Below are 26,344 nucleotides of genomic sequence, written 5' to 3' on the forward strand. Positions count from 1 at the left end.
ATTATACAATGTAAAAACCAAAAACATTAAATAAATGAATTGGAGAAAAAGAGAAAAACAGAAAAAATACAAAATTATTGACAATGATTGTATGATATTAATCAGTTAAAGTTGTCTCTGTTGTATATTCAAACAAGTAATGACTTACCCTGAGGTACATGAAATATCCACTGATAGTGTTGCGCTGGTTCAGAATTATATTGGGTTTAATCCCATGCTCCTTCTCTGTCAATGGCATATAATTGAATATATTTAATCTACTTCTTCCAATTGAGAGAAGTGAAATATATATTGTTTACTGAAACTACCTAGTATTTCTGAGATATTGACTGTCACTCATGCATTCAACTACTATATAAACATCAGTATTACAACCTGTAAAGTTGGCTAAGTAAAGTCCCAACACTAAATTGTATGTTTATCTCACAATCTCTACATAACGTTGTGATCCATGTGTTCGCTTTTCCATATCCAAAAAACTCATCTAATTCTATACACTTATCAGATGCTTGGTGACTGACAGTTCCTAATTTCACATTGCTCGTAATCTTAAAAGTATTGCCTGAAAGCAGAGGTTGCTCACCTTCTATCGGCTAATTCACCCGCGGTGGCGTTGTTGGGAACGCCGTCGCCATCTTGGAATCCCTTTTTAAAGTGGTTTCCTTGACGACGCAGCATATTTCCTTTCTTTATGTCTACTCTATGTACTCGACATAAACTATGTATTGTTAACGGAGGTTTCGATGAAAACAAGGCGTCTTATCCACCCTTCAATTAAGCAATCCTCCAAAGAACTGGTTATCTAGTACTGGGTCAGACAATCTTGTTAGAATATTCAAATATACATTCCCCATTCTACCGCTCAACTAAAAATGTTGTTTGAGTAATTATACATGGTGACATCATAGTCAAATCAACAAATATATGTTTTTTTAGTGCATTAATCATCACATGATTTGTATACAGTGCTGAGGTTAACTTTCCAATTGAACAAGTACATTCATCATATTACATCATTTTCACATCAACATCTTGTTAGAACTATATGCATATTGCACACTCATAGAAACAACGCCATTTCAGTGTCTTTGTTTAGGCCTGTTACTGTAGAGTCAAAGTGACAAATGAGTCTGGCTTCTGCTTGCCGTAATGCTCTTAGTCTGTCCCCACCTCTTTTAGACATGGTGACTTGTTGTAGTCCAACAAATTTGATCAATTTTTCATCGACCATTTGGTCTGAGTTCTGCCATTGCACTGCCAATGGTAAGGTTGGATCTTGGCTCCTAATTTTACTCAGATGCTCTCAAATTCTTATTCTCAGCTCTCTTTTCGTGCTGCCTATATAAATGTTGTTGCAAACACAGCAAATACTGTACATAACATACTTCGTTCTACAATTTATTGCTTGCTTGATTTTCACAGATTTCCCATTCTGATCCTTGAATTCTAATGTTGCTTCACTTGCAAATTTACACATGGTACAATATCCACATTTTCTGAAACCTATATCATCTTTCGTAAGCCAAGTATGCATCTTGGATTCTTTAATGTCTGGTAGTAATGATGGGCTGATTAAAGATTTAAGAGTATTCGCTCTTTTATAGATCAGTGTCGGTTTTTCCCCCACAAATTTGCTTATGTGTTCATCTAACTTCAGTAGATACCAATGTTTATTCAAAGCTTTCTGAATTTTTTTGTGATCTTTATTGAATTGGGTGATGAACCTAACTTCATCTGGCTCTGAATTTGTAGGTGTTCCTTTCTTAATCAAAGTGTCCTCTTGTTTAAGGGTTTTAATTTTTTCATAAGCCTTCTTGACACTTGACCCTGGATATCCTCTATTCAAAAAACGTGTTTGCAATAATTTGCACTCCTGTTCAAAACTCTTTCCATCTTGACAATTATGTCTTGCTCGTATGTATTCACCCAATGGTATGTTCATGATAGTTGATTTCTTATGGCAACTTGTCGCATGTAGTAACGAATTAACCTCTGTTGGTTTCCTAAATGTCCGAGTTGTCAGCTGATGATGGGTCACACTTATTGTGAGATCTAGGAAATGTATTTCTCTAGTGTCACAAGTTCCTGTGAATTCAATCTCAAAGTGATTTTGGTTCAGTCTCTTGGTGAACTCTAAAAATCGATCCTCTAGTCCATCCCAAATAAGCAAAATATCATCTATGTATCTTTTCCACAATTTAATTCTGGTACCGTAATCTGGATCATGATAAACAACTTCCTCTTCCAGCATACCCATAAATAAGTTTGCTAATGCCGTTGCAAATTTAGTCTCCATAGCCGACACCTTTCTTTTGTTGGTATGTCTTGTTGTCAAACGTGAATATGCTGGAATCTAATGCTAATTGTAACATTTCTTTTAGCATTTGTATTTGTTCAAAGAATGAAGCAGAGTCGTTTCCAAAAGTGTGGTCTATTGTTGCAATTGCCCATTTATGCTGTATTGACGTATATAGTGCTTTGACGTCCAATGTTGCCAGAGTGAAAGAATCTTGCCATTTGAATGTTTGTAATAACCGTATCACTGAAGTGGAATCTTGTAAATAAGATGGTAACAGGTTGGCCCTTGGTTTGAGTATTGCATCCAAATATTCTGATAAATTCTCTGTAATCCACCCTATTCCACTAAGAATCGGGCGTCCTGCCGATATTATATCAAAGCATTTATGAATTTTAGGTAAAAAATACATCGTAGGTGTTACAGGGTCATTAATGAGTAGAAATGCTTTTTCATCATCAGAAATCAATCCACTTCTATGCCACATTATTACCGATTCTCTGATTTGTGTGACAATATTTTGTTTTACAGTTGAGCTGAGATGGACATAACATCTAGGGGTATTCAAATGGTTTTTTGCCATACTCAAGTAATCTTCCCTATTCATGATTACAATATTTCCCCCTTTATCAGCCTCTTTGATGACAATCGATGTATCCATTGATAATTCTTTTAATGCTTTTCATACACAGTGCTGTCAGTGTGGACAGGCCTGGACAGGCTCTTTCATGCTGGATTCTTTTGCCTGATGTGTGATCCTTGCGTGGGCCTTTGCTTCATGCTCTGATTGCCTTCAGAAGAAACGGATTACCCGTGTGTAAGGCATTATAGTTGGAGGCTAAAACCTTTTACATGCAGCAGGGTGAGTCCATGTACTGGCTGGGGTGCCTTTACAGAGGTAGCAGTGTGCCCTGAGATACGTTTCAATTAATTCAGAGAATGTTTAGAGGGTCTCAGTCTCTACTTGAGCTGCGGGTCCCTGGGAGACAGTGAGGCTTTTGTCTGCATGGTTTTGCTTCTCTGCTGCGCACCACCAACTTGTTGGCCTCCCACCAAATGGACCGATCATACATGAATGAAATGTATCCCCTATGCATGGTGTGTGGTCCTCCCGTGTGCTTTTTCGTTGTACAGCATTGAGAGAAACTTTTGGTGAAGCTGCAGAGTGGTGACATTTTATGGTCATTGTTTTGACAAGTACAACATTTCAAACTAATGCTTGTGAGCTGACCCACGTCTCCAGTAATGGCGGCTATGCACTGATTGCACTCCAGTGTATCGCCCTATGACAGCGGTGCTTGCTATTAGCAGCAGACAAGGCAGTACATGCAGTGCCCAGTGAGGCGAGGATGGCAGAGAGAGAGGTCCTGTGAAGTGTAAATCACTATGCACGCCTTTGTAAAGCAGCAGTTCCAGCAGTGGTCAAACCCGGCACTTTTGAACTGACGGGAAAGTGTCAGTGACCTGGGTCGTCTCGTGCACCTGAATTGTCTGCAATGGTCTTTCTGCTAGACCGCTTGGCCGCCTGTTGGGCATCACTGATGAAGCACTTTCTGTACTCCGTGAGACCTTCACCAGAGAGGAAATCTACTTACCTGAAAGAAAAATTGACTTGAGAACCTACGGCCTTCACCCACTGCATCGCTCCTTAAAACACTTGTGTATAGGCGCGTTACAAATGCCATATCATATCATCTGAGCATCTGTCCCGTTGGAAGGAGGGCCTGACTGGTCGTTGCGGCCCTGAAGAGTCTGGAAATGACACTGTCTGCTGCTAGATTGCCTGGTGAGTTTGTTTTGCTTTGTGCAGCTCTCCGTTCTCTCTCCTCTCTTTCTTTCCATCTCTCTGCTCTCCCCCTCCATCCATGGTGCTCTCCATCTCACCCGTTTACTCTAACTGCTACTCTATCACCTATCCTACCTCACTCTCAAAGCCTGCAAGGAAAAAGTTCAAAAAGGATCTCCTGGTCTCCAATCCAAGCCTGCCCATCACCGACACCAATGTCAACGCTTCTTCCAGGCAGACTGTCACTGACATCCTCTTTGTTGCTCCCTCCCTGGACCTATGGACTCCACATATGGTCTTTGTCCTCTGTCCTTTCTCCTTGTCTCCCATTAATGGAGGCACCAAATGGAAAGTTCTCTTGGCGGCCTTCTCATCCTCAAGGTGCATCATTAATGTCTATCACAATGGCCCTGTCATGGCCCAAGGCTTTCAGCCCAACCTTCTCCTTCTTGATGGGCGTCTTCCATTTCTCATCAACTTCCTCCCTTCTCGCACCACCCCTCTGGTGGCCACCGCTTCTGCCCCTTCTCCACCTTCGATGGGCGTACCACATCCCTGTACCCCCCTCGGAAGATCTTCAAGGGTGATAACCTGGTCCACTAGCTACCCTCAAATCTCACTCTGCCGTCAAACATGCTTCTGATATCTGTCTCTTTCTCAAAGACTTTGACCTTGACGTTCTCACCCTCACTGAGACGTGGTTCATTGCCAGCTCCGTCACTGCATTAGTCACACTCCTGCCTGAGGGTTACACAATCCTATCCAAGCACAGGCCTAACTGGTCTGGGGGCGGAGTGGTCTTGATCTTCCCTGACTGGATCCCTGCCACTATCATTCCCACTCAGTCCTACACCTTTGAATGCCTCGTCTGCAGGCTCGGCTTCCCTGCAACCCTTTTGCTGACTCTCACCACCATCTACAGGACCCCTGGTCCAGTCGCCCTCTTCCTCTATGAGTGGTCTGACCTCACCTCTTCCCTTCTTCCCTCTACCTCCAAACTTCTCCTCCTCAATGACTTCAATATTCACCTTGACTCCTCTGAGGGGGCCACAGGGCTCTTACGCAGTCTCTGCAGTGTTCTTTCCCTCACCATTCATCCCTCTGGTCCGACACACTCTGCCGGACATACCTTGGATGCTCTCATCTCCTCAGACATTTCTATCTCCAACATTCTCACTACTCCTCTCTCCTGGTCTGACCACTCTCTCCTGTCTTCTCATCTTAATCTCTTAGGTCCCTCTGCTAATCCTCAACCTGCACTGCCTGTCTCCTTCCACGTCATTCGACCAATGAAGCTGCCACCTCCATTCCCTCTCCCACTCCTGCCACGGACTCCCACACTGACTCTGCCCTTGCAAATCTTCACCTTTCTATCACCAACACTCCGGATATCCTTGCCCCTGTGTCTTGAAGATCCGAATGAAGCATGCCTCCAAGCACAACACCTGGTATGACTCCGACCTATCCTCTCTAAAATGCAAGTGCAGAGTGGCTGAGCGGAAGTGGCGGGCATCAGACGCATCCTCTGGCAAACTGGCCTTTCGCCTGCTCCAAAGGCAATACAGACTCTCCATTTGCTCGAAGAAGAGGGCTCACATACAGGCCCACATCTCCGGTGCCACTAACAACTCTGACAAACAGTTTACAATCTGCAAGAAACTTGGCAATCCTTCTGCAATCTCCATATCCCCCCTGCAATCCCTGACCCTCTGGATCTGCCTGACCTCCCACTTCCTTTCCAAAACCCAGGACATTCTGTCCTCACTCTCCTCTACCCCCTCTCTGCTCCCTCCAGCTGTCATTCCTTCCTTGACTCCACTCTCCTCTTCCCTACTTCTCTCCTCCTTCTCTCCCATAGCACCCAACTGACCCAACATACTGAATCTGTCGGCTGTCTCCATGACCACCAGTCTGGCTTCAGAGCTGCTAGAGGCACGGAAACTGCTCTACTGAACACCTGTTATGACTTGCTCTCTAATCTTCACTCCAACTCTTCTTCCATTCTTATCCTCCTGGATCTTTCCTCTGCCTTCGACACAGTCAATCATGCCACCCTGACATATCGGCTCTGTGACACTCTTGACATCACGGGCCTGGTACTGGACTGGGTTACCACCTTCCGCTTCAACCGACCTTCCCAGGTTCAACTAGGCCCTTTTCTCTCCCATATCACACTCTCCAACTGCGGCATCCCTCAAGGCTCTATCCTTGAGCATCTACCTTGCCTCCTTGGCCCATCTGATCTCTTCCCTCTCTCCTCACTTCCAGTGTTATGCAGACACCAGCTCTCCTTCAAGCTTCCCTCCCCTACCTCCTCTCTCATCCCTGACTGGCTGACTCCCATTCAGTCATGGTACACTGCCAATGATCTCTGGCTTAATGCCAGTAAGACTGAGATACTTTTCATTGTGAGCCCAGCTCCCACCTTCCCTCCCTCCCCCTTGCTGCTCTCCATCATTCTCTTCCCCTCACCCTCTTGTGAGGCAAAAAACCTTGGTGTCATCTTTGATTCCTCTCTCTCCTTCTCTCCTCACACCGCAGACATTGCCAAGAAAGCCCACTATCAGATGCACCTCCTCAGAGTTATTCTCCCTTTCCCACCTTCCCCCAGAAGCTCAATTTCTCCAGTGTTCTGGTACTCTTTAGGCTTGATTGCTGTAACAGCCTCTTCTCATTCTTCCTTCATCCTCCCTTTGTCCCCTTCAGCTTATACAGAGTAGGACTGCAAGAACTATTCTTGGCCTCAAGCCTAGAGACTGCATCTCTCCAGCCCTAATTTCTCTCCACTGGCTCCCGGTTGCTGCTATGATCAAATTCAAGACCCTCTGCATCATCCACAAGGCTTTCTGGAGTCTGGGACCCTGCTACATCCAACTCTCTCTCCCCCTAAATACCTCCCTGCTAGAGCCCTTCGGTCTGCTAGCTCCACAGCTCCAACTCTCTGGGAGTCAGATGCTCCTCTAAGCAAAGAGCAGGGGAGGTAGATGTCTCTCCTCCTCAGAAGCCTCCCTCTGGAATGGTCTCCTTGACCATCTCTTCCTTGATCCGGATGGCCTGTCCTTAAGTTCAGGAAGCTCCTCAGGACCCTCCTTTTCTCTGACTCCTTCACTCTCCCCTTCCCTGCTAACACCTTTCTCTGCCTCAGTGACAGGCTGCCTTGTTCCCTCTTAGTACTACAGGGCTCCAGGGCCCGTGCCCAGTCCACCATTCCTTTCCCTGCACTTACCTGCATTCCCTTGTACTTGCCCTCTGGCCTCCCACTAGCACTTGCACTTCGCCCCTCACCTTTTTCCCTTCCCACCTTAGCACTGCGTTTTTTGTGCAGACCTGCACTTCCCCCCTGCCTCCTTCCCTTGCACTTCTTGTTCTGCACTGAATGTCACATGGCCTAGTAGAACCGTTGTTGTATCTTTCTCCCTTGCTCCCCCACCCCCTTTTTGTCGTGTGGTGGCTTGAAACACCATTTGTTGTATAGGTGCATATCCGATAAATAAATAAATAATTATTAGAATATAGTTTGTACCTACCAAGCAATACTGCTAACATCGTAAATCTTGGCTTGCTTTCTTCCCTGCCAGTGAGGACATATAGGTTATGCCAGGTCATAAATAAATCTCACTGCACCTCACATGCGATTGACTATGCCAGCCCAGTCCTGCCCGTCTCTTACAGGCACTGACCTGTCAGAAAATATCCTACTTTCTTATAGGGCAGTCCAACTTTGTACAAAAAAGTATGGCCAAGACTTGGTTTGGGCTCTGTGTGAATAGACCAGGGTCTGTGCCCAGCCCTCAGAACAGAAGAAAGTAACTCACAGAAAAGAAAATACCATAACAAGACCACAGACAACTTTAACATAAATTTGATGAACAAATGATGAAGCCTCTGGGTTTTATCACTCACCTCCAAAATGTCACTGGCCTGTATCACTCATGTCTGGTGTTTACCTTTTAAGCCCTCTGCTACGAAATCTGAACATGACCAAACGTGGGAAATGGTGAGATTTTCCTAACTCTTCAGAGGCCAGGAAAGACCGGAAGTAGGGCTGGAACAGTCTGAAAGCAGCACACTTGTATGTGACCTGCTCCAGGGCTAGTTGCGAGACTTGTGGGATGATGTATTTTTTTGTATGTAATGTTTGCATTTGTTTGACGAGCAGGTGGTGTCAATTACGATGAGAAATGACTTACAATAAAACACTGTTACAGATGGTGGCAACATACACATGAAGGGTGCCTGTACAATTGCACAAAGATAAGAACAAGTGGTGAGCCAGTTTATGAGGGTGTCAAAATGTGGGACATACACCAGGGACAAAACAAAACAAAACAAACAGAATAAATATTCATATGAACACACGTGATTTACAAAGGTAAATTAACCTAACGGGCAAGTGCTTCAAACTAAAGAGGAGTTTATTTAAATATACACAATTACATTAAGCGTTGTGTACCTGCAGTTAGACTAGCATGTAGAGAATGGAATGTGTGTTGGGAAAATGTGAGGAGGTGATGTTCCTTATGATCGTATGGAGCACGTGAGAGCCAGCTGGAAGGACTGAGCGTTTGGTGGGAAGTCAGCCTTAGAGCGAGGTTATGCGTGTTACACTTTGCTCCTAATAAACCTGTGAAATCATAGCCTGTTTTGCACGTCTTCATCCTTCTCTCCCATCCGAGGCCCACGTCACACCACGCCACCAGAAACAAGCTCAGTAAACTATTCACCAAAGCGCCTGGAGTGACTCAGTGCCTAGCAGTGAGTAAGCACTACAGCAAGTCTCTCGCTCGGTATTGCATGTCTCCAATTGATCTTTCACTTGTGATAGGCAGCGCTGTGCGCACCTGCGAAATGTACCGCACCCTCGCACACAACATCCGCCTATCTCTTCATCTCCCGCCTTATACAGGCAGCACGTGGCAATCGTGGGGTTGCTACACCTAGACTGGCTCTGTAGATGAACTCGACAACACGTTTCTTTTGTCATCAGCAGCATAGCCTTTCTTATGCATGATGGTGAATTGCCAACTGAAAGACCACCAGTCAGCTTGCAAATCTGTGACAGTTAAAGTGAGCAACACAATAAAGCACCGTTTCAAATATTTGTCCATACCAATCATGTCTAATAGCTTGATATGCTAAAAGTAAAGTATGCTTTGATGTCCTTAGCTGAATGTTCTTAAAACCATACATAACAACACGCTGGAGGTTTGTTATGAATCGCCAACCCTAAGTTAGTTTATTATATTGTGTGTGTTAAAGCACTGAAAATAAAGTGGGTAAATAGATATTTTGCCTTTTGCATCTTATAGTTTTCCATTAAGGATGTGGAAAATAAAGGTACAGTAATATTATTTTGGCCCAACATGCTGCTATAAGGATTTACATGATGTCATGATGCTTTACTGTGCAATTTGTGTATTTTGCAAGTGAACTCTCTAGGACAGTATAGGTCTTGACACCCATAATTTAAATGTTTGTTCCAAGTAAAGCGTGGAAGAAGGTGGCCGTGCCCAAATTGCAGAGTGTGTTAAAATCCCTGCTTCACTGTTTAGGGTAAGTGTGTGATCCTGGGCAAATAATGTAATCTCACCCTGACTTCAACTGCAAAAATGGGAGTGCTTATAAATGATTACGTTTACACCCCTACAATAAGGCAGTTTAAATAAGTGTAGGGAGGGACAAATAGGTGTACCCTGGTGCTCCTCTGCTAGTGGCTCCAATACTGTCACATAGAATTGCATTATTGATGCACTGGCCCTCCCCCAAGCTCATATCACTTTATTTGACAGGCAGACATAGTCGCACCAGCAAGTCAGTGCACCAGAGATTCGAATGTATAGTGGACTAACTGTAGCAGAACCAACATTACATTTTCTCCCCTGTTGCTCCCAGCCACTGAAATTGCTTGGGCCGTCCAGAGTACTGCCCCACACTCTGCAATGTGTCATGTTATGCTATGATATTGAGTCTTTTATTGCACATTTCATTTCACTGGCTCCCTATCAGTGAGAGAATTAAATTATGAGCACTGGTCATTACACATAAATGCCTCTATCTCACAGCATCAAGTTACTTATCTGACAAATTTATGAGACAGAAATCTACCAGACAAACTAGATCCCCATACCTACACCAATTTAACATCCCAAGGTTCAACCTGAAAATGGCTGGGGGAGATAGCTTTCCTGTACTAGCAGCTAAATCCTGGAATGCACTACCAATGACAATTAGAGCTGACACGTCGCTCTGGTCATTCCAAGCCAAGGTAAAGGAACTACTCACAACTCAGCAATAGACTGTTAACTGCACTTAACTAAATCCTGCTTCCTGTCTTTCTTTGTAACAATTACATCCTTGTATCAAAGGCATGACTCTAGTTGTGCCACTTTGTCACTCGTATCCTTGTATCCAATATAAACCCTTCTGTGGAAGAGCAACCTGTAACCGGGTCCCTATAACAACCTTTTGTAACCATTGCTGTTCCTAATGATAAAGCGCCCAGTTACCCTAGGGTGCGGCCGCACTATACAAATAAACAAACTAAACTAAACACCATCTGTCATTTTCACACTTTCTAGGACATTCAGGATCTGCAAGAAGGGGGTGTTTTCAAGCTTTAAGGGGAGAGTTAACTGATTGTAACATTGAAGCTGCACTAGAATAGTCTCATTACAATGAGTAATGAAGTTAGATGCCCCTACACAAGTAAGTTTGCCCCTCCTCCACCATCTCTGAAGTTAGCGCCTCTCCCAACATTTGACAGGTTAGTCCCCGCCTAAATTTTAGCCTAGGTGCACGCCTGGATTTGTGCACTTGCATTTTCTTAGGCAGAGAGGTGACGGAAGCTTTTCCCCGAAACTGGTGGTGTTAAGGTTTTACTGTGTTTGTTCAGAAAAATGTACTTGAACAAACGCCATAAAACTTTAAAGCTGCTACTTTCAAGAAAGCCTTCCCTCGCCTCTCTGCATATTGCGCTTTAATATATACTATTTGATAGTTGGTACACACACCAGACCATATGGGGGGGTAGAACAGTGGGTCGTGTCCTCCAAGTTTGCCCCACCTATTTTCTGAAGTAGCCCCTCCCATCACCACTTACTCCCCACCGACCCCCCCTCCACCCCAATGTAGGTTTTGTTGCGCCACTAGACAGCGGCTATAGAAAAAGTCGAAGAACACTGTGGTGCCTTATGGGCGATGACTGCAGTATGAAAGTGACGTAGCAGATCCTTGCCCATATCCTCATGGGTGTAGGAAATAGGGGACAGGGGGGAAAAATCCCCCACACAATTTTAAGCAGTGGGGGATATAATGCCATATATCGCCCCCACAATAAGAAGCAGCAGGGTCTGCCAGCGTCAACTAAAGTCAGGATTGAACAGCCTGGACTCACTCACTGGACTGTATTATGAGCGAGCAACATGATCCCGGCCAGCGCCTGGGTGATTCGCTCATCACACTGGCTTCCATTTCCAGGCTGTGGCTGGCGCTGTCTACAGCCTGCCTGCCAGACTAGTGATATTATTTTCTGCCCGGGCTCGGCTTGCGCGTGCGCATTTGGGGGGCACCGCTCGGGGAAGTACCTGCACGTGTCCTCTACTGAGTAACTGCTGTGCTCCCTCCCCCATGCTTGCATCACTTGATGCACAGTGCACTGCAGCACAGCCTGGTGGGGATGGAGGCGACCAGTGCCGAGTCTCCTGCTAAGCTGATGCGCTGACAAGGAGTCGAGGAGCACAAGCAGGCAGTAACGCATGCTCTTCTCAGGCCGGCGCTCGAGTCGGGGGCGGCGTTGCCATTGATTTTGATTCACTTTGATTTCAGGTGAGGTGAGAACAGCTTATTTCCATAAACCAAAACACACCTCTCCAAAATATCTTTCACAATGACCCTTTTACTTTTTGTCAAATTGTGTTACGCTCACCTGGCTCCCACAGAGGCGTCGGTCGGACCCAGACAGCTGCGGTCTCCACCCAAGTGATGCGTAGTGCAGCAATGACTGACTGGATCTGCCCTCCTAATCTTTTCTCCTTAACCTGTAGAAATATTCTCCTGCAAGTGGAGAGATGGATTTAGCCACTTGTGGATTCAAGTGATGGCACCCCCACAGTCCTCCCCAACTAATCACCTCCGAAATGCCCTCACAGCAATCTCACCTTGTATTCTTGAAAGATGAGCTCTCCATCCTGTGTGGATTTGCAGGGGGCGCGTCGATTCCAGTTACTTCACTGGTTTGAAGGCTCGGGAGAGTTCCGGAGAGTATTGACTCTGAGATTCCTGGTGAGGACCAGTAAATATTAAGTTCATAGAGTTCAATATGTCCGATGTTCACTCTTGTTCCCCCCTTCCTTTCTTGTCTTGCAGCTGGCTCGTGAAAAGATGCTCTTGTGGCAGCTGGTGGCGCTCAGGTAAGAATCTGTATTACCCGGCGCTGTCCGGTAAATGTTGCATGTGGAAAACGTGTTGTTTTGTCTCTCTTTACAGATGCGGCACGTGAAAATATGGAGAGTCACAAAAGGATGCCTCCGGTGGTAAATCAGGTAAGTCTATGGTGGTAAGCATTATATTTGTTGGTTCCCTCGGCTCACCTTGTGGTTTTCTTTTGTCTCCTAGGTGCCGAAGTTCGGCGAAGAAATGATGGAGGCAGCGCCGACCCGAAGGATGCTGTGAAGACTGGTGAGTATGGCGCGGTGCTGCAGCAATGATGTTCTTTTGTTCTTTACAGGTCCGGAGACGAGATGGATCCAGAATCAGGTGTGGAATAGAATAAGTTTGTTTTCTAACCTTGTCCCTTTCTTTCCTCTTTGTTTTTAGGAGCTCTGGATTCGAAGCGGGCATGGCAGAAGACTGGATGCAGGCTGCAGGCACGGTGAGCGTTACGCTGCTGGATGCAGAATAATGCGAAGCGTGTGTTGCTGGTCGGGCGTGGTTTAAATAGCCTCAAAAGTAGTCCCAGGTAAGAAGTCCCTAGAACCACACCCGAGTAAAAAAATAGTCCCTGTAGAAAAATAGTCCCTTTCAGACTTCATGTTGGATTGGAGTCATTTGCAGCATGGTCTGCCTGAGGTAAGTAATGACTATGAGCTTGACGCCGTAGGCGCCAGGACTGATTTCTACTATGAGCCTGGCGCCTAAGGCGCCAGGACTGAACCCAGATAGCCCCTAGCCGGGGCTGCTGAGGTTTTACTAAATGTCTAGGTGCCTGCTCCCGGGGCTGATGAGCTTGGTCCGGATGCCTGGGTGTAGGCATCATGACAGCTTGCCCCATTTCCATATCAACAGACTATGTAAAAAAAAGCCTTGTAATGCATTTTGAACACCTGTGCTTTTCATGTATGTTTTTACCATGAAAGGATGTGCGGTTGGCTGGCATTCTAATTTTGATATTGCATGGGGGGAAGATGAAAAAGCACCACTCCGTCCTCTCTCTCTCCTGACCACTTATAATTTAATTTGGCAGCATGGGCTGTTTTGACTGGTACGGAAAGGTAAAAATGCACGAGGCCTGGCGGCAGCATTGCCACACACGCGCATGACACCGCGGTCGATGGGTGTTCCCGGTAGGCAGCTGCCTGTGAACTCACCCAGGTGCTTCCCACCCCAAACTTTGGGGCAATATTCGCGCCCCAGGCAATTACACACAGGGAGATTGGTTTCCACAGGACTGGTCCGAGCGCTCTATGCAGTGCGAATACCGTGGGCATTATATGTGTTTTTCTTTTTTCTTGGAAAAACAGTCACCTTTTCAAATGTTGTTCTCTTTCCTTCCTGCAAAGAATGAGGAGAAAGAGGCCGAGTGGCCAAAGCTGCATTCCCCCTCCTCACACGCTCTGGTCACACTGGCACTGGTGACGGAAGGTGATGCAGGGGCTCAGAGGTAGGGTAAATGCAGAGCGATCAAGTGTCCCCATGCCACGCGTGGCAGTCATCCTGTCCTATTTTTTTTGTTAAATCTGTGAATTTGCAGTTCTCCATTTAAAGAGGAGAAAAAACGACACATCCTAGAGTTCCAAGAACACAAACAGGGATCAGATGGGTGACTTTCACTCATGGCAAACTAAGAGCTCTAAAAATATGATTCAACGTACAGTGTAGCATTTTCTACAATGAAAGTCAAAAGCCTCAGCTTACTAAAACCAACTCCTCTAACACGAACAATCCCAGACAGCCCATAACCATTCATTCTTACCTTAATTGAACTATTTGTACTGCCGTTTGGGGAAAAGCGATGGTTAAATGATATGCACAAATGTATGTCCTATGAACACATTACACACTACACAGGGACTTTCTTAACATGATATTTTTTACTGTTATATAATATATCAGTACCTAAAGTATATTATAAATTTGAATAAAGGAATTCATTTCAAAGTCTTTCTTTGTAGGCCTGCGCCGCCACCAGCACTTCGTAGCACTGTAACGTTAAAATGTTTTTTTTTTCCAGGAATGAACTACTATGAACTACCGGGATTCACATACTGCACACGTGGTTCATCCGATAATCTTTTTTGCGCTTTGTTTTCTTGCCAAGCTATTCAACATGTGATGGATTGGAGAGCTGACCTGTGCTTAATATTACATTTTTTAAATATTATGATGGTTTTTATTGAGAGTGGACCTAGAGTCGAGAAGCAGTGGATCCGTTTACAGAGGTATACAACACACCACATATACAGAGGGGGGTAAGAGGCAAAGTGGGTTATAGCTATACAAGGGGGAGGCGAGGAGAGGGGCGGACGGTGTCTAGGGAGTCTGGTGGCACAGGGGCCACGCGATGGCTTAGGTCTGAGGAGGAGAGAATCATTGAAGAGGTCCCATGTCCCCCTAGATTTTCTGCGTCTCCTACGTCCCTGCATATTCTCATACATCCCTTTCATGGTTTTTGTAAAATAAAGAGCCCGGTCATCGCATTTGTTGGTACACTCCGACCTCAAGCATACATTTTTTAAACGTAGGGTTTTTTAAAGAGTGAGTTGGAATTCCTGGAAAACCCGTACAAGGAGCCACACCCGTCCATTTTTCCTCTTGTTCTGGCCACCTGCGCTCAAAAGCCACTGGGAGTCCGCGAGGACAGGCCGGAAGTGGTGCTTATGTGTACAAAACGTGCAGGTGACGGGAACCAGTGTTTCAGAAGAGGTTAAGCAACCGCAGAAATATCGTGTAAATATTACACCCAAGCCGACAGACATCCTGTGCAGACAGTCTGCTTCTTTGTTCGCAAAGTTTACGCAACTGTGGTTTATGTTCTAAAGAACGGGAGCGCCAAGAGCAACACAAGCTAAAGCCTCCTGTGGTTTGCTTTGTTTCTGGACAGCTGGCAGCATGCGGCGCCTTCCAGACTGAACTCCAGTGCCTCTAACCGGGGAATTGAAGGCTATCAATGCGCTTCCTAAAAGATAACCTGCCTCGAGACAGAGAAACCGTCCAAGCTGCGGGTTCAGAAGCAAAACTAAACAAGAAATGTCAGTGGCTCCCACAAGGGAGGGCCGTCGCTCCTGCAAACGGACGCGCGAGTCCTGTCCCAGGCCTGGCGCTGACAGATACAGGAGGAGTGGACAGGCCGCCTTAGGGAGGGCCAAACAGCTCCAGCAGCAGGCACTTCATACTCTGCACGTTCTACCCCAAACACGCCAGGTGACCGTGACACAGAGGAGTCCCTGCTGCCTCACTACTTGGAAACACGTGTGCAGTGCTGGGTACAGCGGTTGCACATACATCAGTTACATTCTCTCATTAATAATGTCTGCTGTTGATACACAATACATTGTATCTACCACTGAAGGGTGGAAGTCTGAGTCTGCATGCCATAACCCGAATTTAAGAGATGCAGAAGGCGCATTAAATCTCCGTGCTACGGCTAGTGACATACCAGGCGTGATTTACAAATTCACAAATGTCTGACTTACCTGAAGGAAGGTTCGTGCAGGAGCGGCGGCGGCGTTGTGTCAGATGACTGAACTAGTTGCATTCGGGATCCCCGCAAGCCACAGATGACACTCAAATAAAATACCGACTCATGGAGGAGGAGGGTTTCAATGCAAAGTTGATTCTAAACAATGCAAAGTTTTGGGGGTTTCTAGTGCAGTGCAGCTGTTCTGAAACAACTCTGAACGCACTCAACATCTGGAATTTTTCAGGCAGTCTCCTGTTGGCATAAAGTAAAAGTGTTGCCACCAAAACGAGTTTGAAGTTAGCGCGATGGCGTGCATGCAAGTTGCGCACTGTGCCCGGCAAATCAATTAGGTCGCTTGCAATACAGCTCTGTCGTCATTGGCTTTTGTATATTGCTACGTCACGTCAGTAATTCTCAAAGCAAGACGTCCTGGTCTGGCTGAATACAGGAAGCGCGGCTTTATCCCGGGTGGGAGAGTTCACTTCTGAGCTACTCCTTTCAACTCAAACTAGCAGTGGTGAGGATGCCCCCTGAATACTAAGAGCACAGCCAGTGCAACGTGCTGGAGTCCAGCGCCCCCTACTGGACGTATTCGCTCTCTCTGACGAGACCCCAGAAAAGCACCTGCAGTTTGATAGTTTGTGCCGAAAAAAACATTATTGCATATAACTGGCCCCTTACGACCTTATTCAGACGTCATAAATTCGGGCACCGTGCCATAGCCTGCGGGCTACATTTTAATAATATGCCACAACTGGTGTTAGTCACCGCTGACGCAGAATTACCTTTGTGGGATCTGAATGGAGTTTATTTTGGGCTTACTGCACAAAAATACCCAGACTCGCTTTTAAGTGGAAAAGGCTGCTTTAATCTGACAGGCCACAAGGCACACAAAACGCGAACCTGGCTCCCTGGCCTAAAGACTAGCATATCCGTTTTTAACAAATGGCCAAACAATTAAATAAACAATTTCCATTCCCCCACGATTAAATAATTAAAGCATTTAAAATTCCTCCTTTCCTATTCCTTGCTCCTTTCCGTCTCCTTAAAATCCTCTCAACCTTCATTCCCGCTTTCTCCATCTTCTCCCCGAGGCCACGCCCCTACTTCTTCAATACCTCGTCTCCTTCTTTGTACGCCCGGGGTAGCACGTTTGTGCAAACTGCACCACCCCCTTTCTTTACTGCGCTTGTACCCCACTGTTCTTCCCCTACCTCTCCTCCAAAGGGCCATGTCCCTGGCACCAGAAAAACCCTCCACTGAGGTGTTCTTTCTGCCCCACCCCCCTTTCCCTAGGGTTTCCTCAATTTCCAGCGTTGTATTATGTCCTGCACTGCCAACGTAACGTCCACTAGTTAATAATTGTTTCTGTATACCGAGAGATGCGCGCCGTCCTCCCAAAAAAATTAAAAATCCTCTGGATTATTTCCCGATGGTCCAGGGCTTGCATCCCCACAGCACTACAAAACTTCCCCATCTAGCTGTTAATCTTCTTCCCTGTCATTTCCACTGCCGCTTCTTTCACTGCACCCCCTCCAAACTCTCCTCAGCAATAACTTTGTCCAAACCAAAGTTATCCTGGGCCATATCTCCTTTAACCAGCTAAGGTCCGTTTTTATCTTAATTAATTAATTAATCTTCCTTACGAATGATACTCCTGTGTCCCTAAGTCATTCTCCCCTGCGTGTACAATTATTCTCTCCGGAACCCTGTGGCGCTCCCTCAATCCCACTAACATGGGCAGCAATTGGTCCAACCTAAGCCCCCCACCTGACCATCTCAATAATGCAATGTTGTATCAACAACCCAGTTGCGTCCCAATAATCCTTTTTACCGCCTCCTTCCCTGCCATTTTACAACTGAATGTCTACAAATCCATATCTGCTGCAACTCACCACTCCTCTGTGCCACATCTGCAAAAGAAAAATAATTGTCAGTTTCTCTCCACAACTTCCAAAGCCCCCCGCCCCCAACCTCCCGCTTTTGTCAACGATACTAACAGGCCCCTTTTCCAAACTCTCTGATGTACCCCTTGTACTTTCCCGGCCTCCAGCGCCCCAGGCTTTTAACCTTCTTCTCCGATAGCCCCATCGTGCTACCCTCTGATGCCACCCCATCCAGAAAGAATGAGTTCCAAAAACCTCTGCTCTCTCCCCCAAGGCCACCAATGCCAACCACATGACTCCCAAGTCTTGTGCTGCCGACACTGCCGACCCATCCTCGTGCTGAAAGACCAACCCTTCTCCCCCACCCCCCCACATGTCTCCTTCCAAGATAATCCTATCCTCACTGGGCACAAATCCTTACTAACCCTATTCAGAAGCATCCAACAGCCATTTCCCTTCTGGTCCTTCTTCGATCTCCTAATTTTAATATCCACACCTAACTCTGAGAACTGAACATTTCCCTACCTTAGACCTGCTTCCTCTCTTCTCCCCCCACCAGCTCAGACACCCTAAATGCCCCAAAAAATAACCATGTGAACCATGTTGAAAACATGTCCCCCTCCCATGCTGACCAGTACACTCCTTTTAAAGCCTTACATAACCCTACCAACAAGGCCGCTGAGATGGGTCTCCTGTTATCCTTTTCCCTCTTGTTCTCTCTTGCCCAACCCTCCAACATTCTACGTGCCAACTCTCCACCACTTGGCTGAAAGCCCCAAAACCATTTCCTGTAAAAAGCAATGCCTGCCAATTTCCCCGATATCGTTGCTCTCGATCACCCCTTGTCCAAACACTCCAGTAGAAAGTTAATCACATCATCCCTTTTCTCTCCTCCCTGCCTTTCCAGCTGTGCGCTCCCCCAATTATAAATTCCGACCATGCCCTTTTGTATGCTGTCCTAGACACCGGGGCTAGCAAACCCTCCACTAAGGACAGTGCTCTCATTTTCCTAGCCGCCACAGCTCCTTCAGGATCCGATGCCCGCTGCGGTTTGCTCCTGGTGCCATTCCACAGAATCTCTACCACTGAAAACGAGATAATGCATCAGCGATACCATTATCCTTCCCTGGCACGTGCATTGTTCTAAACACCACATTCCACTTCTTAAAACGCAGTACAAATTCTCTCATTAATTTAGCCACCCTCTGGTCTTTTGCAGACTACCTGTTAAGCACGTTAACCTCCGCTTCGTTATCGATATTGAAATTTACTTTCTTGTTCCTCAACTCTCTGCCACACAACTCCATTGCCACCAACAAAAGACAAACTTCCAAAAAGGCTATGCTTCTACCTCCTCTCTGCCACTGCTCTGGCCACCTTTCTGCACACCACTTACACCCCAAAGAAAACTCCAAAACCTCCTGAGCCTGCTGCGTCTAAAACAATTTGCACTTCCCACGAATCTGGATCACTCTGTAGCCACATGGACACCGCATTGAACTCTTACAAAAATCGTAGCCAAATCCTGCAGTCCTCCCTAACTGCTCCAGACAACCTCACACTGTGATGTGGGTACTTAGCTCTCGCCGTAGACCGTGCCATGTTTCTACAGAAAGTGCGCCCGGGCCTCAACCCTACACGTGAAATTGAGATACCCACTAGCCTATGCATGTCCACCAATGTCATTTTGCGCGCTGATATTGCCCTCTCCAGCAAACCTACCAGCCTGCTCACCAAGTCATGCGGCAAGCGTGAGGTCATGGCCACCGAATACATTTCAATCCCTAGAAAGGTCAACACCACCTCCGGCCCCTCAGTTTTGTACTCCGCCAATGCCACTCCCAACTCCGAGAAGGAGTGTCTGAAACGTCCCTAGCATCCTCCGACATTCTTGTTCTTTGCCCGGCCCACTGATAAACAAAAATGGTCCAAGTAATGCAACACTCCTTCAGATCCTGAACTCTATGTAAAAACCCACTGTAGAAAGGAACTAAAACACTCAAACAAGGCACATGAATTTGTGCAGCCCGTAGGAAAAGCTTTGTCTATATATATATATATATATATATATATACATTTTCTGGATTCATTGGTAACAATCGGAACGCTGCTTTGATGTCGCATTTGACCATGAATGCCTCACAACCTTCCTTCCTCACCAAACCCACCGCCTGGACCACACTCGCATAGGACACCCCGCAATCTTCCGGTGAAATAAAATCATTGACTGACATGCCCTCCTGCATTGATAAATGGTGTATGAGTCTAAAATCCCCGGCAACCTTGTTAGGCACACCACCAAGTCTCCCGTCACATCCGTAAATGGCCATACCACTCTCCCCGCTGCCACCTCCTTGTGTAGTTACGCCCTCAGCACATCAACATTTTCCCGAGCCGAATTAAAATTTTCCATCCACCGACACAAACTTGGACCCTGATAACCCAAACTAAAATCCATGGAAAAACCTTCCCCTAAAATCTAGGCCCCTTCCCTGTCCGGCTAAAAACTGAGCCAATTCTCCAAAACCGCAACTCTAACTGGAGTACTGATAGGCCTTTCCCCACAACTCCCCGCCCCGTACCTCGCCCTCTCCTTCTGTCCCCTGATTGGAAACATTGCGTAGCCTGATGCCGTCCTGCAGATCTGCTGCACTCATGCTTAAATTTGCACACGGTCCTAGTGCAGCCTTCGTTATTGAAAGCCCAGCATGCTGCTGTGGGCTGACCCCTGCCTCCTCCCCCGCCCCCTCTGAGGCAGGGCGACCATGAAAGGGCCGGTAAGGCACAGGTAACCACTCGCTGTATGCACCGTTGGTGTTGGCCGCGCAGGCACCATCCATTGTAGCCAGAGATCCAGGTCAGTCTCTCCCCACACTACTTGACTATCCTCCGCCATCCGCGCCCTAAACTCTTCGTTGTATCTTACCCATGCGAAACCACCAAAACTCGTATACGCCTTCCTTATTACATCCATGTATTTCAGTAATGCTACACACCTCTCAAATTTCTTTCAGTAAACATTTGCATATATAATAAATGCTGACATCCAATTGTCAATCGTGACTGGCACCTTTAGTCTTGTGGCCAACTCCCTCTCCTCTTCCTTAGACCTTTCCTTTGCGCTCATCTCCCTGTGAAGGAGTTTAAAAATGTCCACAAACTCCCCAGCCCATATATTTTCTTTTGTCGCCCCATTTAAATGTGCACCCTGGGCTTTGTAATGTCCATATAAGGCATCCTTTTGTCCTTCCTTGTACCTTCCGCAGCCTTCTCCTTAGGAGACTCCATTACCCTTGGAGCCAGGGGCTCCTCCACCTTGTCAGTTTGTACTTCCACTGAGGATACACTTTTCTCCCTCACCAAGGCCCACGTGGTCCAAAACTCTGTTTCCCCGCCTATCCCCTGTGCCCCAGCTCCCTCCCTGTATGTCCCCACCTCATGCCCGACCTGTACCAAACCAATAACCACTCCCTGTTCTGCTCACCTCTTTCTGCCCGGCTGTCACCTAGCCGCGGCATCCTGGTCTCCACTCTGACACTCATCTCTTTTCTCACCCGGCTCCTGCTGCGGGGATAAAAACATCAGCAGACTCCCCTAACCCTTTCCCTGCCGTCCTCTTGCACTTCTGGCCCCCAACCTGACCTTCCCCTTCAAACCTTAAACCCCTTCTCACCCTTTCCCTCCCCCGTAAACCATGTTGCTCTTCATCCTCCCAATGTCCAATATTCTCCTCTTCCCATTCATCATCCCAGTGAAATACCAATGTTGTTGCAAACTCACGCTCGGGCCGGGCAGCCCCTCTTCAGGTAAGCCTGGTGCATCCGTCCCTGCCGCTCCAACGACGTCTTCTCAGCGGGGCCGTGCCAACCCCTACCTGCTCCTCTCTTCTTGGGCGAGGGGTTCTCTCCTCCATCCTTCGCTCCTCCGTGCTAAGGGCCGTGCTGCGCCCTCTAGTCTGCTCTCTGCAGTCTTCCAGAGGGCCTGTTCTCAAGCTCTCTCCTACCACCTCCTCAGGAACCATGGACCGTACTATGCCTTCCGTCTAACATCTTCCTAGGCGGGAAGGTCGTTCCGCATCTTCCCCTTACCTCACTAACCGACGGGGACTGAGCCCTCCTCTGCCCTCCTGCACTCTTTTAAAGGTATTTCCCTCCTCTGCCCGTCTGCCCAGGCGCTCCTCTTTGGTCCGTGCTGGCCCTAAACGTCCCCCCAAGGCCAGCCCCTTGCCCACCTCTACCCTTGTTCCGCTAGTGGCATCACCCGGCCTTTTAGCTCCCGTTCCACCACCTGACCCTTGACCAACTGCTCCCCCACTCCTGGTTGCTCCCTTGGGTATCTCCCTCCTGCTCTTCCGGGTCCCGCTGTCCCATACCTCCCCTCACCTGCCGACAGGGGAGGGAGACCCCATCTACTGCCGCTCTGCGCTGTGGTCTCCCTCCCCTGCGCCCTTCTCCCCCGTAACCTTACCCACTGCCCCTTCCAGCTGGGCTTTAGTTGCCCTGCTAATAATACTCAGAGCCACCCTCAATGCTTGGGCGTCCACCAAGCCCCTGCTTCCATATCCCTGTCCTACCATTCTGTTGCAACCCAAAATAATTCAAATTAATGTTGCTGTCCCTTGGCCCCCTGCCAAACTAAACTAGCACCCGAGCCTTAATACTATCTCCCAGCGGGGCCTGCCTGAATATCTCTGTAGGATGCAATACCAGGCTTCCTACCAGAAATCCTACATAAATCTCCTGCAATTCTAATATCCCCAATTGGCTGGCAGGCACTAGTCCGTTTACAACATGGAAATGCTCTTTTCCCGCAGAAAAATGGCAGGGGAACGGACCCCAGCACTCTCTAGTAATAACTCCTTGCCCGAAAAGTTTCACTAATTACTATTTTTTTTAAATGATTCCTAACACTCACACATGCCCACCCTGCTAATTACCTCCTTGAATGGTAAAAGAAAAGATGTACCCAACTGGGTAACCAATACTGTGGCTGCCTAGCACACACGAAACCCCCAGCAAGCGTGTGTTGCCCTTTAAGGGCTCTGCACTGCCCTCTAGTAGCAAAGGGATGGTACTGCACTAGGGTGCCCACTTCCCGTGAAGCAGCCTTGAGAGGAGCAGTCTACAGAAAATCTGCCTTAAATGCACCCTTTCGGCCCGTATCCTGCCCCTTCCAGACTGAACTTCAGTGCCTCTAACGGGGGAATAGAAGGCTATCAATGCGCTTCCTAAAATATAACCTGCCTCGAGACAGAGAAACCGTCCGAGCTGCGGGTTCAGAAGCAAAACTAAACAAGAGAAGTCAGTGGCTCCCACAAGGGAGGGCCGTCGCTCCTGCAAACGGACGCGCGAGTCCTGTCCCAGGCCTGGCGCTGACAGATACAGGAGGAGTGGACAGGCCGCCTTAGGGAGGGCCAAACAGCTCCAGCAGCAGGCACTTCATACTCTGCACGTTCTACCCCAAACACGCCAGGTGACCGTGACACAGAGGAGTCCCTGCTGCCTCACTACTTGGAAACACGTGTGCAGTGCTGGGTACAGCGGTTGCACATACATCAGTTACATTCTCTCATTAATAATGTCTGCTGTTGATACACAATACATTGTATCTACCACTGAAGGGTGGAAGTCTGAGTCTGCATGCCATAACCCGAATTTAAGAGATGCAGAAGGCGCATTAAATCTCCGTGCTACGGCTAGTGACATACCAGGCGTGATTTACAAATTCACAAATGTCTGACTTACCTGAAGGAAGGTTCGTGCAGGAGCGGCGGCGGCGTTGTGTCAGATGACTGAACTAGTTGCATTCGGGATCCCCGCAAGCCACAGATGACACTCAAATAAAATACCGACTCATGGAGGAGGAGGGTTTCAATGCAAAGTTGATTCTAAGCAATGCAAAGCTTTGGGGTTTCTAGTGCAGTGCAGCGCAGCTGTTCTGAAACAACTCTGAACGCACTCAACATCTGGAATTTTTCCGGCAGTCTCCTGTTGGCATAAAGTAAAAGTGTTGCCACCAAAACGAGTTTGAAGTTAGCGCGATGGCGTGCATGCAAGTTGCGCACTGTGCCCGGCAAATCAATTAGGTCGCTTGCAATACAGCTCTGTCGTCATTGGCTTTTGTATATTGCTACGTCACTTCAGTAATTCTCAAAGCAAGACGTCCTGGTCTGGCTGCATACAGGAAGCGCGGCTTTATCCCGGGTGGGAGAGTTCACTTCTGAGCTACTCCTTTCAACTCAAACTAGCAGTGGTGAGGATGCCCCCTGAATACTAAGAGCACAGCCAGTGCAACGTGCTGGAGTCCAGCGCCCCCTACTGGACGTATTCGCTCTCTCTGACGAGACCCCGGAAAAGCACCTGCAGTTTGATCGTTTGTGCCTAAAAAACATTATTGCATATAACTGGCCCCTTACGACCTTATTCAGACGTCATAAATTCGGGCACCATGCCATAGCCTGCGGGCTACATTTTAATAATATGCCACAACTGGTGTTAGTCACCGCTGACGCAGAATTACCTTTGTGGGATCTGAATGGAGTTTATTTTGGGCTTACTGCACAAAAATACCCAGACTCGCTTTTAAGTGGAAAAGGCTGCTTTAATCTGACAGGCCACAAGGCACACAAAACGCGAACCTGGCTCCCTGGCCTAAAGACTAGCATATCCGTTTTTAACAAATGGCCAAACAATTAAATAAACAATTTCCATTCCCCCACGATTAAATAATTAAAGCATTTCAAATTCCTCCTTTCCTATCCCTTGCTCCTTTCCGTCTCCTTAAAATCCTCTCAACCTTCATTCCCGCTTGCTCCATCTTCTCACCGAGGCCACGCCCCTCCTTCTTCAATACCTCTTCCCCTTCTTTGTACGCCCGTGGTAGCACGTTTGTGCAAACTGCACACCCCCTTTCTTTACTGCGCTAGTACCCCACTGTGCTTCCCCCACCTCTCCTCCAAAGGGCCATGTCCCTGGCACCAGAAAAACCCTCCACTGAGGTGTTCTTTCTGCCCCACCCCCCTTACCCTAGGGTTTCCTCAATTTCCAGCGTTGTATTATGTCCTGCACTGCCCACGTAACGTCCACTAGTTAATAATTGTTTCTGTATACCGAGAGATGCGCGCCGTCCTCCCGAAAAAATTAAAAATCCTCTGGATTATTTCCCGATGGTCCAGGGCTTGCATCCCCACAGCACTACAAAACTTCCCCATCTACCTGTTAATCTTCTTCCCTGTCATTTCCACTGCCGCTTCTTTCACTGCACCCCCTCCAAACTCTCCTCAGCAATAACTTTGTCCAAACCAAACTTATCCTGGGCCATATCTCCTTTAACCAGCTAAGGTCCGTTTTCATCTTAATTAATTAATCTTCCTTACGAATGATACTCCTGTGTCCCTAAGTCATTCTCCCCTGCGTGTACAATTATTCTCTCCGGAACCCTGTGGCGCTCCCTCAATCCCACTAACATGGGCAGCGATTGGTCCAACCTAAGCCCCCCCCACCCCGACCATCTCAATAATGCAATGTTGTAGCAACAACCCAGTTGCGTCCCAATAATCCTTTTTACCTCCTCCTTCCCTGCCATTTTACAACTGAATGTCCACAAATCCATATCTGCGGCAACTCACCACTCCTCTGTGCCACATCTGCAAAAGAAAAATAGTTTTCAGTTTCTCTTCACCACTTCCAAAGCCCCCCCCCCAACCTCCTGCTTTTGTCAACGATCCTAACAGGCCCCTTTTCCAAACTCTCTGATGTACCCCTTGTACTTTCCCAGCCTCCAGCGCCCCAGGCTTTTAACCTTCTTCTCCGATAGCCCCATCGTGCTGCCCTCCGATGCCACCCCCATCTGGAAAGAATGAGTTCCAAAAACCTCTGCTCTCTCCCCCAAGGCCACCAATGCCAACCACATGACTCCCAAGACTTGTGCTGCCGACACTGCCGACCCATCCTTGTGCTGAAAGACCAACCCCCCCCCACATGTCTCCTTCCAAGATAATCCTATCCTCACTAGGCACAACTCCTTACTACCCCTATCCAGAAGCATCCAACAGCCATTTCCCCTCTGGTCCTTCTTCGATCTCCTAATTTTAATATCCACACCTAACTCCGAGAACTGAACATTTCCCTACCTTAGACCTTCTTCCTCTCTTCTCCCCCCACCAGCTCAGACACCCTAAATGCCCCAAAAAAAATAACCACGTGAACCATGTTGAAAACATGTCCCCCTCCCATGCTGACCAGTACACTCCTTTTAAAGCCTTACATAACCCTACCAAAAAGGCCGCTGAGATGTGTCTCCTGTTATCCTTTTCCCTCTTGTTCTCTCTTGCCCAACATTCTACGTGCCATCTCCCCACCACTTGGCTGAAAGCCCCAAAACCATTTCCTGTAAATGCAATGCCTGCCAGTTTCCCCGATGTCGTTGCCCTCGACCAGCCCTTGTCCATACACTCCAGTAGAAAGTTAATCACATCATCC

At 47.3% G+C, this 26,344-nt stretch overlaps 1 protein-coding gene across 5 annotated transcripts in view; it reads right to left on the bottom strand.

Annotated features, from left to right (window-relative positions):
* The window catches only part of SH2D5 (SH2 domain containing 5), a 518,455-nt gene extending 501,981 nt beyond the window's left edge, over positions 1-16,474 (bottom strand). For 2 of the 5 annotated variants that reach the window (XM_069610333.1, XM_069610327.1), the window contains exons 1-2: positions 15,992-16,473; positions 149-225 (exon numbers count right to left, since the gene is read on the bottom strand). The gene's annotated coding sequence lies outside the window, so the exon portion shown is untranslated. Of the gene's footprint in view, positions 1-148; positions 226-15,991 lie in introns of all 5 variants that reach the window. The other 3 variants (XM_069610334.1, XM_069610330.1, XM_069610337.1) reach the window with 2 other exon arrangements.
* Between the last annotated feature and the right edge of the window lie 9,870 nt (positions 16,475-26,344).

Source organism: Ambystoma mexicanum, chromosome 8 (genome assembly GCF_040938575.1).
Source record: "Ambystoma mexicanum isolate Mex_15411 chromosome 8, UKY_AmexF1_1, whole genome shotgun sequence".
In the NCBI taxonomy this organism is placed as follows: domain Eukaryota; kingdom Metazoa; phylum Chordata; class Amphibia; order Caudata; family Ambystomatidae; genus Ambystoma; species Ambystoma mexicanum.